We start from the raw sequence: 17,304 nt of genomic DNA on the forward strand, positions 1-17,304 counted from the left end.
TTTCTGTTTCAGTTGCAAATTATTCTTTTCATGTTCTATTTTTTAATAATGTTTAGTCCATAAGTAAAATTTGGTTTGTGTGTTTCCTGTAACAACGTCTTACCCATCCTCACTGGCAGTCGTTTCAAAAGCGTAAACAATCGTTTTGACTGAAGTCGGACAGGCTAAAGCATCTTGAATCTAGTATAGAGCAACATGGCTATTTGAACCATTTTTTGAAGCTGTGGCACTGTCTCTTGCGGTAAATCTGTCGCAGTACACCACATATAAACTGTCATACTTTGGCACCTATGGCACTGTCTCCAATGGTCACAGAATAACATGTAAAATGTCATACTTTATAAAGAAAGATGGAGATACGGTCCTTTTTATTATATTTATTTACTTCTTGTACGCAACCACATCATTTACGAACAACCTTACAAAGCTTCCGACGTTATTAAAAAAATGGCTCTGAGCACTATGGGACTAAAATTCTGGGGTCATCAGTCCCCTAGAACTTAGAACTACTTAAACCTAACTAACCTAAGGACATCACACACATCCATGCCCGAGGCAGGATTCGAACCTGCGACTGTAGCGGTCGCGCGGTTCCAGACTGTAGCGCCTAGAACAACTTTTTTTTTTTGAACAAAAAAAGAAAAAAAGTTTCTCAAAGCCAAAATCAAATTTATTTTTCCTTTAAGAACAAATTATGAGGAATAAATAAGGAAAAGTGATTTTTTTTAATTTTTAAATTAAAGTCGTCGTGCGACTTGTAGTTAAAGTCCAGTTCTGACAGGAGCTCCTGAAGTGTATCCGCCTACAGCATGCCAGCTCGTCCAAACGTGTCTTCTCATGGCGTAGGCGTGGGTTCTGGGTAGCAGATCTATTCAGTTCGGTTCGGTTTATACAGGTTTCAGCTTCTCAGGGCTTGGACGTTCCAGCTGCTAGGTGGGTCATCGAAAGTGCTCCGTAAGAAATTAGAAAAATATTGTTTATAGCGTGGGTTGCATATCAGGACGCAGTGTCGTTCGTTGAGATAAATCCAATATCCTAGCGTAGACTTGTCGCCAGAAGTAAAAAGATAGCGGATCGTGTGGCCACAGATCCAATTCACAGAGTGAATTTTGGCGGAGGGGTAGAAAGTCTTATCGGGGTACGAAAGCATGTGGACGTCGATCTGAGCCGGTGTCTGGCGAGTAAGAAACGCCAAAATTCGCCGCGCAAGTGTCCATACGTCGAAAGCTGTGCCACAGTGGAACCGGTGGACATCCGTGTCATCCACTCCACAGTGGGTGCAGAGGGATGAATCGGCGAGATGGATGCGGTGCAGACGATCTCGGTTAACTTGTTTGCCATTCACGGTGATGTACCACGCTGATTGAACGTCTGATTCAAGAAAACGCGCATGGATCGCCTTCCATATGTGTCGCCACACGTACTGTGGATACTTACGTTCGAAGGGGTTGGACAGGCGGCACTGTTGTAACAATTCGGAGACTGTTTTCGTGAGGTACAAACGTGTAAGTGGTAAGGACCGGTAGATACAACTGAACTCCAGGAAAAATCGTTGGATGTAATAAAAGGGGGTTTGAATGGTCGATACCAGTACTGGGGCGGACAAGGAGGCCGGTGCAAAGTTGTGAAGCAGGAGGCTAGTAAGGCTCTGCGGGCAACGATGCCAAAGTTTTAGTTGGGAGCTGACGCATAGTGCCTTGACACGAGTCGGCACTTGGATGAGTCCCACCCCGCCACGATCTCGTGGCAGTGCAAGGGATTCATAAAGCACCTTGAATAACATCCCCGAGCTGACGAAGGAGCCGAAAGCCATCAACAGTCGTCGCGCCAGGAGATTTGGGACTGGTAGTACTTGAGCCACGTGTGGTATACGGGAAGCATGATACATGTTCACGTATTGCGCGCGTTGGATAACGTCGAGAGCTAGTAGCCGGTGATCTGCGAGATTTGCTCTGATTGTCTGTAGCAAGCGTCTACCATTGATAGTCGCTGAGCGGCGCAGGTCTGCTGTGAAATCAAGTCCAAGACACCGTATGGTGGCGACGACACTAAGGGGAGCAGCGCATCCTTCCGGCAAGCCCTCACCAATGAGCAGGACCTTGGATTTTGACACGTTGAGGCAGCTCCCCGAAGCTTCGCCGTAAGTCGCCACCCATGTCAGTGCTGCTCGTACTTCGTCTTGACCGCGCAGATATAGTACTATGTCGTCTGCGTAGGCTGTGCAACAAAAACGGTGGCCTTGCACAGCCATGCCTTCCAAACGTTGGCGCATGCCCTGGAGCAGGGGTTCCAAGGCGAAAGCATACAAAATCGTGGAAAGAGGGTAGCCTTGTCGTACAGATCGTGCGATGACCAGTGACGGTGTAAGGCGACCATTGTACATGATTTTAGAGGTTGCACTACTCAACAGGCGCATAACCACTGTGACAATACCGCCAGGAAAACCCATATGCTGAAGAACTGTCCGTAAATAGAAGTGGTCAATCCACTCGGCCACCACGGCCGGTGACGTTATTCATTAGATCATTTATGTATACAGGGTCATATTGCTAAAGGGGACATACTGCACGAAACGATCGCTAAGCGGATAAGGAGCAGAAAAGGTCATACGGCTGAAAATGGGTTCCAAGTAACGTACACCCACTTCAAGGTAGATATAAAAAATCTACGACAGTGTACGTTTCAGTGATTGAAAGCACTCATTAAAACACACCAGGATATTGAGAATGTTATGTCTGTACTAGTGTTTTGGTGGTACTGCAGCGAACCAGGAGCACCATTTTAGCCTAATGTGTGGTCGGTGTAGTCGTTGTTGAGATGCTTCCTCACGGAAATGCGGAAGTAACCTTGAGCATCGTACTGTAGTAGCTAGATGCTAGATTGTCCGTAGTACCACTAAAGGCACGTATTACAGCGGGGGAGACAGGGTCACCCACAGGAAATGCAGATATGCCTCGGCTGTGAGGCGTTGTCGAAGGATGACTGGACCCACGAGGCGATCGCCAGTAGTCCGTGTCCATACATTGAGGTTGATCTGGTGCTGATGGATCGCTTCCACTAGATCATTAAACACTAAACAGACAGACCGATTATTCCGAGGCCGGCCGCGGTGGCCGAGCGGTTCTAGGCGCTTCAGTCCGGAACCCCGCGACTGTTACGGTGGCAGGTTCGTGTCCTGCCCCGGGGATGGATGTGTGTGATGTCCTTAGGTTAGTTAGGTTTAAGTAGTTCTAAGTTCTAGGGGACTGATGACCTCAGAAGCTAAGTCCCATAGTGCTCAGAGCCATTTGAACCGTTGTTTTTTGTGTAAGGAGTCGGCGCATCTCCCACAGTTGGTTCTCATGCGATTAAGAGTTGACAAAACTTTGCGACGGCAATCAAATCCTTTTGGTTTACTAAAGATGCATGGCATACTGTGGCAGTTTACTGCTGTTCTGCTCTCCCATTTCTCTTTCCATGTGTCATTTATTTTAAAGTTGGTTTGGTGCAGCGCCTGTGCGGTCTTCAGTGGAGGATGCCTAGACCGGAGTCGGTTTCCTCGGATGTCGTGAGTATCTTCATGAATTTGTAATTGAGGGTTGGTCATGATTTTTGAAATTCTCTAAGCAGAGCGTGTTCTCGGCGCAGGTTAGGAGGGGCTATGTTACTGAGAACGGGCAGCCACGCTGTAGGAGTTGGCCTGATTGTGCCTGATATAATGCACATTGTTGCATTAAGTTGCTATCTACCATGTGTGTGTGTTTGCTGTTGAGGCACACTGGGGCACAGTATTCCGCCACTGGCTACACCAAGCCAAGTGCGGATGTTGTTAAGGTAGATGCTGTGGAGCCCCAAAGCTTCTGCAATACGTTGTTGCGTATTTTTAGTTTCGCTGCAGTTTTCGTCAGGTGTTCTTTGAATGTTAGTGTCCTATCTAGGATAACCCCAAGGTACTTTGGGTGTTTGTTGTGGTTTCGTATTTCCCCGTCTAGATATACATGTAGTTCTCTGTTGGCCATTTTGTTGTTCAAATGGAAGGCAGATACTTCCGTCTTTGTAGCACTAGGTTGTAACCTCAATTTTCTAAAGTACTCGCTGAGAATCCCTAGGTCACTCGTAAGGATAGCTTCGGCAGTTTCTATGTTTCTGTGGACTGTTGCCAGAGCCCAGTCGTCAGCATAACCAAATTTGCGCGATCTGGTTGCAGGCATGTCGGCGATGTAAAGGCTGAAAAGAAGGGGCGCAAGGACAGAGCCTTGTGGGAGTCCATTATTGAGTTTCATCTGTGTACTTCTCTGGTTGGGAGACGTGTGGACAGGCGCTGCGCTGCTGCGCCGCGCTGGCGGGTCAGAAGTGCGCTGCAGCGGGCGCTGCGGGCGAGAGCAGAGAGCAGGGAGCCCGTTAAACTTTAGTGCGCCGCTAACGAGGCCACGCCGAAATGCGCCGGGTAATAGGTTCGGGCGGCGCATTTGCATTTCTTTATTTTCTTAATAAGTTGGGCGGTAATATGCGCCGCCTCGGAATGAGTTTTTGGGAAGTTGGGGCCCGCGCCGCGCCCGTGGGGGCGGGCCGCGCCGCTCAATACGACGCCGCCGCCGCCGACGCCACCTGCTGCCGCGCCGCACTCGCCGCCTCTTGCAAGCAGTACACAGGCCGCGCCGAACGCACGTGGCCTGTTAACTATTCTCTGGTGCGCTACGCTAATCAGCCTGAGAGTGGCTTTTAGTTGGATTTTACAAGCCCGTTTAGGAAAATGCTGCGCCCATCCACAATACCTGCCTCACATGACACGATAGACATGCGTTGAAAATACGGTAACACACAGAACAGGGTTTACACGATTCACAAACGGATAGCACGTATGACTTTTCCACCTTTGGTAACCTGACAAATATTCTTAGCTGGTGCAGTCTCCTTAAATTTGCATTCCCACAACCCGATATACGAGGCGTGTTCTTTAAGTATGTACCGTTTTGAAACTAAAAAAACTCTTGCTAAGATATCTCAATAATTTTATTTTTACATGAAAGCCTGTACCTTAATCTACTTTTCTACATAATTTCCGTCAATATTGAGACACTTCTCATAACGTTGTACCAGTTTTTGAATACCCTCCTCATAGAAGTTCACCGCTTGACTTGTTAACCACTGCATCACCACTGTTTTGACTTCGTCATCGTCTTGAAGGCGCTGACCGCCCAGGTGTTTCTTCAAGTGCAGGAACAGATGGTAGTCACTGGGTGCAAGATCGGCGCTGTACGGAGGATGATTTCGAGTTTCCCATCGAAAAGATGTGATGAGATCTTGGTTCTGATTCGCAACATGCGGACGGACATTGTCTTGCAGCAAAACGATGCCCTTGCTCAACTTCCACGGACTGTTGCTATGATTCTGGTGTGACGTAGGCCACCCATGTTTCATCGCCCGTAACAATTTGGCTTAAGAAATCATCACCGTCGTTGTGGTAACGCTCAAGGAAAGTCAGTGCACTGTCTAAACGTTTGGCTTTGAGCAAATCCGTCAACATTTTCGGTACCCAACGTGCGCACGATTTTCGGTAATTCAAGTGCTCGGTCACAATGCCATACAAAACACTACGAGAAACATTAGGAAAGTCATCCCGCAAGAAGGAAATTGTAAAGCGTCTGTTTTCTCTCATCTTATTGTCCACTACCTGCACCAAACTTTCATTAACGACCGAAGGACGCCCACTCCGTTGTTCATCATGCACATTTGTGCTGCCATCTTTAAATGCTCTCACCCACTTTCTTACCATTCCATCACTCATAATGTTTTCTCCGTAAACTTAACAGATCTCACGGTGAATATCGATCGCTTTTAGGCATTTAGCACTAAGAAATCTTATAACAGCCCTTACTTCACAGTCGGCGGGACTCACGAATATCGGAGGCATCTTAAACACTCAGTACAGAACGTAAACAAGGAAGAATCAGACTGTAATGGCGTCAGTGCGTAGATTAAGGTACAGGTTATCATGTAAAAATAAAATTATTGAGATATCTCAGCACGTCTTTTTTTTAATTTCAAAACGGTACTTAAAAAACACGCCTCGTATAACAAAACATTTATTTTCTACTCCTATAAACTCTTTGTATGTCTTCCAGTATCATTATTATGATTATTATTGCTCTTACTGTTATCAGTATTAATGCCAACAGCAGCCGTAGTACAAGTACTGCCAGAATTAATTTCTTTAGTTCGTAATCAGTATTATTTACTCACGCTGTCGCTAAAGACACTCAAATGATTTTAATACTGTCATATTAAAATCGTTATTTCTTAGGTAACAATGTTGAAAAAAAAAGGTAGTGTAGGTGTGAAACCCTAATCCGATGTAAGAGAGCGCCTGGTGGACAGAATCAGATCACGTTAAATAAATATACTCTTATACGACGACAAGATTGACCTCATGCCACAATGATAAAACAAGTAAATAAATTTCCAAATCATGAAAATAAGGTACATTTCTTTTTTGGGAAGGGGGGGTGGGTCCATCAGACTTGACTGTTTTCAAGCGCCCTGCCATGAAATCCACTTCTGTGCCTACCTTTTCATCTCAAAGCATCTGTTGCACCCAACGTCCTCAGTTATTTGTTGGATGTATTCCAACCTCTCTATTCTCCTATAGTTTTTACCCTCCACAGCTCCCACGAGTACTATAGAAATTATTCCTTAATGACTTAATCCAAGTCCTATCATCCTGATTCTTCTTCTTGCCTATGTTTTCCGCGTGTTCTTCTTCTGGCCTATTCTCCAGAGAAAGTCCTGACCAAGTAGTTTCCACCCTCTAGATATTCGAAACGCTTTCGATTCTGTACGATATTCTCGACTAATTACCAATACATGGTCAGACGGAGTATCTCAGTAGTTATCAATTCGCTCTACACACGTTTTTACCAGTAGAACCCACTTTATTGTACAGGACAGAAAATGATCAACAGAAATGAAAGTAACATCGTACACGCCGGCCGGTGTGGCAGAGCGGTTCTAGGAGCTTGAGTCTGGAACCGTGCGACCGCTACGGTCGCAGGTTCGAATCCTGCCTCGGGCATGGATGAGTGTGATGTCCTTAGGTTAGTTAGGTTTAAGTAGTTCTAAGTTCTAGGGAGCTGATGACCTCAGATGTTAAGTCCCATAGTGCTCAGAGCCATTTGATTTAACATCGTGCGTGCCCCATTGAGACGTAAATCGCCCTCTAATGTTTTCAATGCATAGGGGATAGTCAGATGAAAATCGGACATCTGTCACAACGGCATCATGGATTGATCCATTCAAAAGTAACAATCACACACATAAGACATTTATCCCACTGAGAGAAGAGACGATCATTCCTGCTTCGTTTAACGTGGTCAGCTGCTGACGGGCCCACAACCGCACCCATTCTTCATTTCCCCTCTCTCATTATGCGAACGGAATGGCACATAAAGTCGGAAATATTTGTTCAGAGTTTCTCTGCGATACGCTGTACAGTTGATTGCGAAGTAGATCAAGTACCAGATATAACTGACAAAAACCTTTGTCGACACCTGGGAGTTAGAATTAATTTTGACGTATCTATTTTTATGTAAAATGGAGATGGAAAGCGGAGAAAGAAGGAAAAGGGAAGCGACTAATGATATCACCAGCCTAGGGACCTTATGCGGAATCAGCGACGGCGAGTGAAAATTTATGCCGGACCAGGACTCTAACCGGGATATCTTGCTTACTAGGCAGTTCCGTTCACTGCTGCACCATTCGGAGAGAATGTTCGTCGTACATGCGCACACTTTCTCGGCACGCTTACAGCCGACTCACATTACCACTTAGCATCACCTGTCTACCGTCCCCGTCCTCCATGCTTGCTAATTTTAATTCCCACTGGAGGTGGAATGTAAATGTGCATCCGCACTGAAGGTTATTCCCGAAAGAACAGTCACCACGCATTCATATCATTATATATTTTTTCGTTGAATGGACAGAGCTCCAGTGATTGAAAGTTTCCCAATGTATTCACTTTTATATATCAGTCACTTTTTTTATGAACTTCCCCATCACTTGTTTGGTTAGTTATCGTTGTGCAAATGCGTGAGTCACTTCAGGCACTGAGTTTTCAGGGATTGCCACAGAGGTCACTGTGCCGCAGGGACATTCGTCCTTGAACCACGTCCCTCAACCCAATCCAACTCTCTGTGCTACGCTGTCGAAATCGGAAGTGACTTCACATAAATTTAAGCCGATCACAGCAGCACATTTAATATTAGGAAATCATGTTTGGAAACTACTGCAATCTAAATAAAGGCTAATATTATATTTTACAGCAGCGCGCTGCTTTCGAGCGCGCTTTCAATGCAATGTTTGCCCAGAATTCTATAACGGCATTATTCGGTTAGCGCATATAACCGAGGGGCACGCCACGAGGTTACAGGAAGTAAACACATTTATATCCGTACAGTATATCCGCAACATCGCAGGCAATCACGGCAGCAGAACATCCAATTATAAGCTTCGTTTGATGTCGGGTAATTGCAGTCACGGGCGGTTCGTGCCCAGCCTAAGGGCCGCGCACACTCAAACAGATCTGCGTCGCGCCAGGTATCGCAATATCTGGAGCACCCGATCCGCAATAGCTCTGCGCAAAATTCCTGCGCCCTCATATCTGCGGACGAGGAGATGAAAAGTCATTCGTTCCTCGAAAAAAAAAAAAAAAATACAGAAACGCGGAATGCAGTCCGCGTATTTTGCGAAAAAAAACCCCAATAAAGGAGTACAAGCACTGCAGGAGGCGGGTTTCATGAAACAGAGGAATCTGTGAAGTTTGTATGCCTTTGATTTCTGCTCGTAAGTGGGAAAGAAGCTACGAGTCAAAGCGACCTATGGAAAACCGAACAGTTCGAAAATATCCCGATGCTCGGAATTTCACTATACTGTAGTAGCACAAACGTGTACCGGAGGACGCCACCGACTTCTGAAATATGACTAATGGGATACGTTCGGCGCCTCTTGGTGATAGGCTAAAATTACCCTTTCTAAATCTTTTCGACAGGTACCGATAATACCTATTTTTGTTTAACATTAGCCTGTATATATGAAACTACGCCTGGCGAACTATGTGTTGTACAGACGGCCGTGGATTTTGAAACAGTTTTAGAAGCGCTGCACCCGGCGCTTTTTCTGCGTTATTCTTATGGTTTCTTTCTCCGGCGAGAAGTCTAATAAGGGTTGCATAAAGGTTTACTGAGTTTTATAGCGGATAATTTGTTTTGGAACTGCAACCAGAATGATTTAAATGCTTCTTATTAACTCATAAGTCAGATTTCAAGCCACTATAAGCTATCATTATATGAAGGGAATTTACAGTAAGTTTACGATGTGTATTCAGTCGCAGGGACTGTCCAACTGCAGAAAGTACCTGGATTTACATAAACTGCACATAATTATGCACACAAATAAAGGATAGCGGTCATTATTTCGTTGCTTACATGTCATATAATACAGAAAGTTGTGAGTACGACACTTTTAAAGGATCTGTTGTATACCAGGGTGGAAAATACAGAATTTAGATGGACACGGTTTAGCCGTATAACGATTTACTATCTTTTATTTTTATACAAAGTCCGATGGATCTACGAAAATCAAACGATTTTCAGGAGAGCGACAGTCCTGCCGAGAAACTGCACGTCGTACACAGTACAGAATACCTGCGAAAACGTTTCACCTCGTGGCGAGACTGCAGTGCCTCGATAGGTGGCTAGTGGGAGATAAGTTGACTGGTTGCAGCTTCCATACAAATTATTAGTTTGATACATAAAAATGGTTCAAATGGCTCCGAGCACTATGGGACTTAACATCTGAGGTCATCAGTCCCCTAGAACTTAGAACTACTTAAACCTAACTAACCTAAGGACATCACACACAACCGTGCCCGAGGCACGATTCGAACCTGCGACTTTGTGCATAAGTTCGTAGCGTTCTTGTTTTGCATGTTGGTCTTCCGTTTGCTAGGGGTTTATTTATTGAATGTCGTTCTGTATTTGTAGTTCACTGGTGATATTGGAGTTTACATATTTTCATTTTGTCATCTGGAGATAGCGAATGGAGCTGTGGATGCTAGAAAATAGATTGCCACGTGGAGAAATCGGAACATTTCCGGCCCGCATCTCGTGGTCGTGCGGTAGCGTTCTCGCTTCCCGTGCCCGGGTTCCCGGGTTCGATTCCCGGCGGGGTCAGGGATTTTCTCTGCCTCGTGATGGCTGGGTGTTGTGTGATGTCCTTAGGTTAGTTAGGTTTAAGTAGTTGTAAGTTCTAGGGGACTGATGACCATAGATGTTAAGTTCCATAGTGCTCAGAGCCATTTGCCCATTTTTTTGAACATTTCCGAGATACGCTTCTGTTTGAGAAGTAGAGACGTGACAGCACCGGAGGCAGCAAGAAACACTTGCGCCGTGTATGGATATAATGCCACTGGACAGACCACGGAAAGAAAATGATTTTCTCGTTTTAAGGAGGGACGTTTTCACATTAGTGTCCACGTTCAGGAAGACCTTCTAGCTTCGTTCAAACGCATCAACCCACAATGACCCATGTCAGTGTGCTCGAGAGCTGGGAAATGTTACGAACTGTGATCACTCCACCATCGTGAGACATTTGCATGCATTGCGGAAGATTAAAAAATCGGGTATATGTGTACCGCATGCTCTAAGCCAAAATCACAAAAATTAGCCAAATGTGCATCTCTGCTTGCTCTTCAAGTATTGGCACGTAAACAATGGCGACCATTCCTATCATGTATCGTTACTGATGACGAGAAATGGTGTCTTTATGCTAACAGAAGGAAAAGAAAGGAATGGCTGAGCCCACACAAAGGAACAACTCAGCATACAAAGTCTTGCGCATCCACAAAAGATAATGTTATGCAACTGGTGGAAGAGCGACGGTGTGGCGTACTACGAATTGCTTCCCTGAGATGTAACCAGAACTGCTGAAATTTATTATCACAACTGAGAGGTCACGCAGACGCAATCCAGGAACAACAACCAAGACGATTGCGTGAGGTAATGCTTCTTTACGATAACGCACACCCCCATTCTGTTAGACTGACAAAAAACACTAAACGGAAAATGGGTTGGAATTCATTCCGTACCCATGTTATTCACCTGATCGTGCGCCCTCAGATTTTCACCTTTTCCGCTCTCTATCGAACATTCTTCAAGGAACTTCGTTGCAGGATGAAAATGCGCTCCGAACATAACGAGTTGTTCGTCTCAAAACCACGTGATTTCTACAGTCGCGCAATCGAAAAGTTAGCTCAGCGTTGGCACACTGTTGTAAATAGTGAGTGAGATGTATTATTGATGACTAAATTCTCAATTATGAGTATCTGTTGTGTTTACTGAACGCTCGGAAAAACGCTACGAAATTATGCAGCAACTCAATATATGCCATTTTACCTCAGTCGCAATGTTTAGAAGCGAAAATGTATTACATAAATAAACTAAGTTATTTTTTGTAAGAAGTTCTCTACAGCTGCTCTATATTTGTTGTTGTTGTGGTCTTCAGTCCTGAGACTGGTTTGATGCAGTTCTCCATGCTACCCTGTCCTGTGCAAGCTTCTTCATCTCCCAGTACTTACTGCAATCCACATCCTTCTGAATCTGCTTAGTGTATTCATCTCTTGGTCTCCCTCTACGATTTTTACCCTCCACGCTGCCCTCCAATACTAAATTTGTGATCCCTTGATGCCTCAGAACATGTCCTACTAACCGGTCGCTTCTTTTTGTCAAGTTGTGCCACATACTCCTCTTCTCCCCAATTCTATTCAATACTTCATTATTAGTTATGTGATCTACCCATCTAATCTTCAGCATTCTTCTGTAGCACCACATTTCGAAAGCTTCTATTCTCTTCTTGTCCAAACTATTTATCGTCCATGTTTCACTTCCATACATGGCTACACTCCATACAAATACTTTCAGAAACGACTTCCTGACACTTAAATCTATACTCGATGTTAACAAATTTCTGTTCTTCAGAAACGCTTTCCTTGCCACTGCCAGTCTACATTTTATATCCTCTCTACTTCGACCATCATCAGTTATTTTGCTCCCCAAATAGCAAAACTCCTTTACTACTTTAAGTGTCTCATTTCCTAATCTAATTCCCTCAGCATCAACCGACTTAATTCGACCACATTCCATTATCCTCGTTTTGCTTTTGTTGATGTTCATCTCATATCCTCCTTTCAAGACACTGTCCATTCCGTTCAACTGCTCTTCCAAGTCCTTTGCTGTCTCTGATAGAATTACAATGTCATCGGCGAACCTCAAAGTTTTTATTTCTTCTCCGTGGATTTTAATACCTACTCCAAATTTTTCTTTTGTTTCCTTCACTGCTTGCTCAATATACAGATTGAATAGCATCGGGGAGAGGCTACAACCCTGCCTCACTCCCTTCCCAACCACTTCCTCCCCTTCATGTCCCTCGACTCTTATAACTGCCATGTGATTTCTGTACAAATTGTAAATAGCCTTTCGCTCCCTGTATTTTACTCCTGCTACCTTTAGAATTTGAAAGAGAGTATTCCAGACAAGCATATTTAAAACAAATAATACTCAGTCGCCATAAAATTGTTACAAAGATAGTATTCTATATTGCAATGATTGGTATCAACTCGTCGGAGAGACTAAAACGGAAGCGCAAGATAGCGAATGTCCAAGAAAGTATATTTCATACAATTAATGTACCGATAGAAGTATATGTATGTAATGTATACAAAATTATATGAATTTAATTGTTAAAAGTTCTCTGACGTCAGATGCAGGAACATAAAGTAAATACGAATCACGTTGAGCATGCTGTACCTAAGCAAATGGATGATCATAAATAAAATGTACACACAGAGAATCTACTGAAAATCAATAGCATACAGAAATAATAGTAGAGATTTTCTCAGGAAAAGCAACCATGGGAGTAATGTACGGCCGGAGGAGATATTCTCTGAATTGTGGCGTCGTTACTCCAACTGAGTGGCCCCTCGTTTCGAACTTCCTGGAAGAGATGTGCGTTGTTTTACAGCCTATTTCTTTAGAAAAGGCCGGGTGTGCATCTGTTCGGTAGCCCGCGGCAGCCAATTCTCGTTTTTCTACGGGCTATAACCCTCCTCCGCCAGAGAGGCAAGAAAGGCAAAGGGGCGAATGGCCGCTGCTAGTCATCTTGTATGTGAAGACCATATGGCACGGTTTTCAAGTGCTTCTAGAGCTGCAAGACATCGTTGAGTAGAAAAGTATTCATTGCTCAAAAACGAGTAATCAGAATAATTGCTGGAGCCCACCCACGGTCATCCTGCAGACATCTATTTAAGGATCTAGGGATCCTCACAGTAACCTCACAGTATCTTATGAAATTTGTTGTTAATAATCCAACCCAGTTCAAAAGTAACAGCAGTGTGCATAGCTATAACACCAGGAGAAAGGATGATCTTCACTATGCACGGTAAATCTGACTTTGGCACAGAAAGGGGTAAATTATGCTGCCACAAAAGTCTTTGGTCACCTACCAAACAGCATCAAAAGCCTGACAGATAGCCACCTAACATTTAAAAATTAATTAAAAGAATTGCTAGATGACAACTCCTACTCATTGGCTGAATTTTTAGATATAAATTAAGGGGGAAAAAACCAACTTAATCATTAGTGTCATGCAATATTTTGTGTAATGTAATATCTTGTACAGACATCTTTCATTAACCTGACACGTTCCACATCATTACGAAGTGTCGTATTCATGATCTATGGAACAAGTATTAATCTAATCTAACCTCTAATCCATGCGAGATGTGGAGGCACTCCCACCGTCTTTTTTTGCGAGAATCCACGCTGATTTCCTGATTGTTGGCCCGCTAGTTTGAACTCATTTCAAGAAATTACTGTCTGAGAAAGGGTCTTTGTAGCATTCCATGTGCAGGATCAAGTTACTAACAAATAAGTGGAATTATTGTGTGCACTGGTCGTAAACATCGTTTGACAGACCAGAACACTTGTGATGTCCCAAAAGGTCTATGCCTCCATATTTAGGGCGTTAGCCTCTATTATTTGCAAAATTTCCATTGCATGTTTTAATAAGCGCAATACCATTATTGTCATTCAGAGTGTTATGAGTGAACTAAAGCGTGATTTAAAATTATAGAACTGATTTCAGTTGTTTATTACATACAAACTATGACAGAGAAACAAATTTCTCATTTCACTGGATAGAGGAACGTTCAAAATTTTATCCTCACACATGCGTTGCTCGGGACACATCGAAACGGTAGTGCAATTCATTCCACACACGAATTAACAGGTCCCTGTTTATTGAATCGACAACTTCAACAATTCGATTTCTCAGGTCCTGAAGAACATCTGCCCTAGGTGGGGCAAAAACTCTTTCTTTTGTGTACCATCACAGAAAAAATCGCAAGGTGTGAGGTCTGGTGACTTGGGAGACGAAAAGCAATGGACAAGATCGTGTCCACCTCTTCCAATCCAATGTTGTGGGATGGTGTTGTTGAGATAGCGCAGCACCTAAACATGGAAGTGGGGCGTCGTTATCCATAAAAGTGAAATCATAGGAATCGTCGTGAAGTTGAGGAAACGACCAATTTTGCAGCATGCCCAGTTATGACACTCGTGTCACAATTTCCGCCGCATAAAAGAAAGGTCCGTAAACCTCGTGAACTGACACAACACAAAACATGTTCAGTTCTGCAAAGACACCAGTTTAAGTTCGTTGTTAATCGATTAACTCAGTTTTTTATTACAGAGGGCGGCTAACCCTCTGAACGAACACGCTGAGCTACTCAGCTACCGGGGGCGGACAGAAAAAGAGCTACAACTACTTCTCCTAGTACAAAACTACATTAAACCCCTCCACCAATTATCCAGCTACTAATCTACTACAAACACTAGAATCTGTTCTCTGTTTCTTCATTTATTTTGGTGCATTTCACTTGTACGTAGTTGTTTCCGCCACTGGATTCGCCCTCATGGTACCCCAGTCAAGAGCCATAGTCTGCTGGATTCCTTGGGCGTCGGGTAGGCAGCGTTTCCGCTGTAGCGAGTAATTCCACCGATCACTGTTACTTCTTAAAGTCCACATTCCCATGATAACTTGCACCAACGCAATACAGATTCTTGGGACAGTATTTCATATGTGGTCGCCAACCTCAGTGATCTTCTCTCCATCTTAGCCTCGACGGAAGAATGATGACTTACTATTGAATGTCTCGTGAAGTCTTCCTTGGCGTTCCTGGATACTACGGCTGCAGTGTCGTCCAAGATGCGCTATGTCGACTCGCTCCTTAGTGCTGTTCCGGTATCCAACATCCTTAATACCTGACGTCCATTACCCGCTGCATCTTCACAATACGCGCAGTCCCACAATGTGTGTTCTGGTATGTCCATACTGCCGCAGGCGTAGCTATCGTTCATGTGTCTTCTGATTTTGTGTAGACACGTGGCATAAGTCAGGTAACGTATCAATCCACTCGATGGGTTGAGAAATCTCATTTTTAATCTTTCCCTGATGTTAGAGATTTTTTTTTTAATTTAACCACATGCGAAACCCACCGCCTTGACAACTAAGGTGGGTTATTAGCTTACTGAATTCAGTATGTATGCAGCAAGTCATGGTCTCTTAGCCTTTGCGGCCACTCACAAATGGTTTGTTTGCGAGTAACTGCACCGTTTCCGTCCCCAGCCACGAGGAGACGGACCAGATCTGCACTATCACATGCTGCATGCATGGTTTGGTGTTACATTTCCAAAGTATTACAATGTTAATAAAATTTAGTGAATGTGTAAAAATAAGGAAATATAAAAAGAGAAAAAAAGAACATAGTGAGTTAAAAACGATATCACTTTACACGAATAAAGAATATACATTTGGTAAGAGAAGGAAAATATATAACAATAGATGGATAGGAGATTCTGCAAAAGAGAGTAAAGACAGAATTAATTTAGATATAGAGTGTGGATTAAAGTTAACAAGGTTGAAATCTATTTGTAAAGGTTGTGGGAAAGAGGTAGTTAGAGATTTAGCATTATGTAGAGGAGTATAGAGACCAGCAGGTTCCCTTACTCTAAAAATGGTACGGTAGCTCGAAAGGTGTGAGCGTATCGTACTCATGTGTCCATATGATGTGCAAAAAGGTTTACACTGTACTGTATGTGTGCCCTGCAAACGTGCTACGCTCCATTTTATATTATGTTTTTAGCATATTACTGACATACACATTTCCTAAGAGTTTACATTAATGATATCTGCTGATGGACACATATACTACACTTTTCCTATGATTACACCACTTCTTTACTACTGGGCTCTATGTTGTATACCACAGCAAAGTTCTACTTTCTATTTAAAGACAATTTATCACATATCCTACCCCTTGGACTGATTTCGAGTATCTGTAGTATTATACACTGCTGGCCACCGTAAATGCAACACCCTGAAGGAAGCATCCGAATCAAGTGAAATTTACACCATGAGTTTGCAGCGATGAGATATGCAACTGATTAGAATTTCAGCGCAGACGCACATCACGCGCGCCTGTGGCGCCACCTCATAGCGCCATTTAAGGCTTGGCGATTTCGACGAGTTTCGGCACGTGTGTTTACCTTGTGGTTGTTTCACAAGACGATCAGTTATGCCTCGTAGACAACAGCGAACATCTTTTGATCAAGTATCCGAGTTCGACAGAGGAAGGATAGTGGCTTACCGAGATTGTGGATTATCATACAGAGAAATCGCTAGTCGTGTTGGACGAAACTAAACAACTGTAATGCGGATATGTGACCGTTGGATGCAGGAGGGTACGACGGACCGACGTGGTCGATCGCATTCACCTCGGTGCACCACTGCACGTGCTGATAGGCAAATTGTGCGCATGGCAGTGACGGATCGCTCAGTGACATCCCGAACCATAGCACAGCACATTGCGTCTGTAACGCATCATCCAGTGTCTGCGCGTACCATTCGACGCCGTTTACAGCAGAGTGGTCTGTCCGCAAGACGTCCATTGCTTCGTCTACCATTGACGCAGAACCACAGACGTCTCCGTCGCCAATGGTGTGATGACATATGGATGTGGACGGCAGAATGGAATGACGTTGTCTTTACTGACGAGGCACGCTTCTGTCTGCAGCACCACGATGGTCGGATTCGAGTGTGGAGACACCGTGGAGAGAGGATGCTGGACAGCTGCATTACACACCGCCACACTGGTCTTGCACCGCGTATTATGGTATGGGGCGGTATTGGATATTACTCTCGTACGCCTCTAGTACGCAT

This window comes from Schistocerca americana, chromosome 5 (genome assembly GCF_021461395.2).
Source record: "Schistocerca americana isolate TAMUIC-IGC-003095 chromosome 5, iqSchAmer2.1, whole genome shotgun sequence".
Classification (NCBI taxonomy): domain Eukaryota; kingdom Metazoa; phylum Arthropoda; class Insecta; order Orthoptera; family Acrididae; genus Schistocerca; species Schistocerca americana.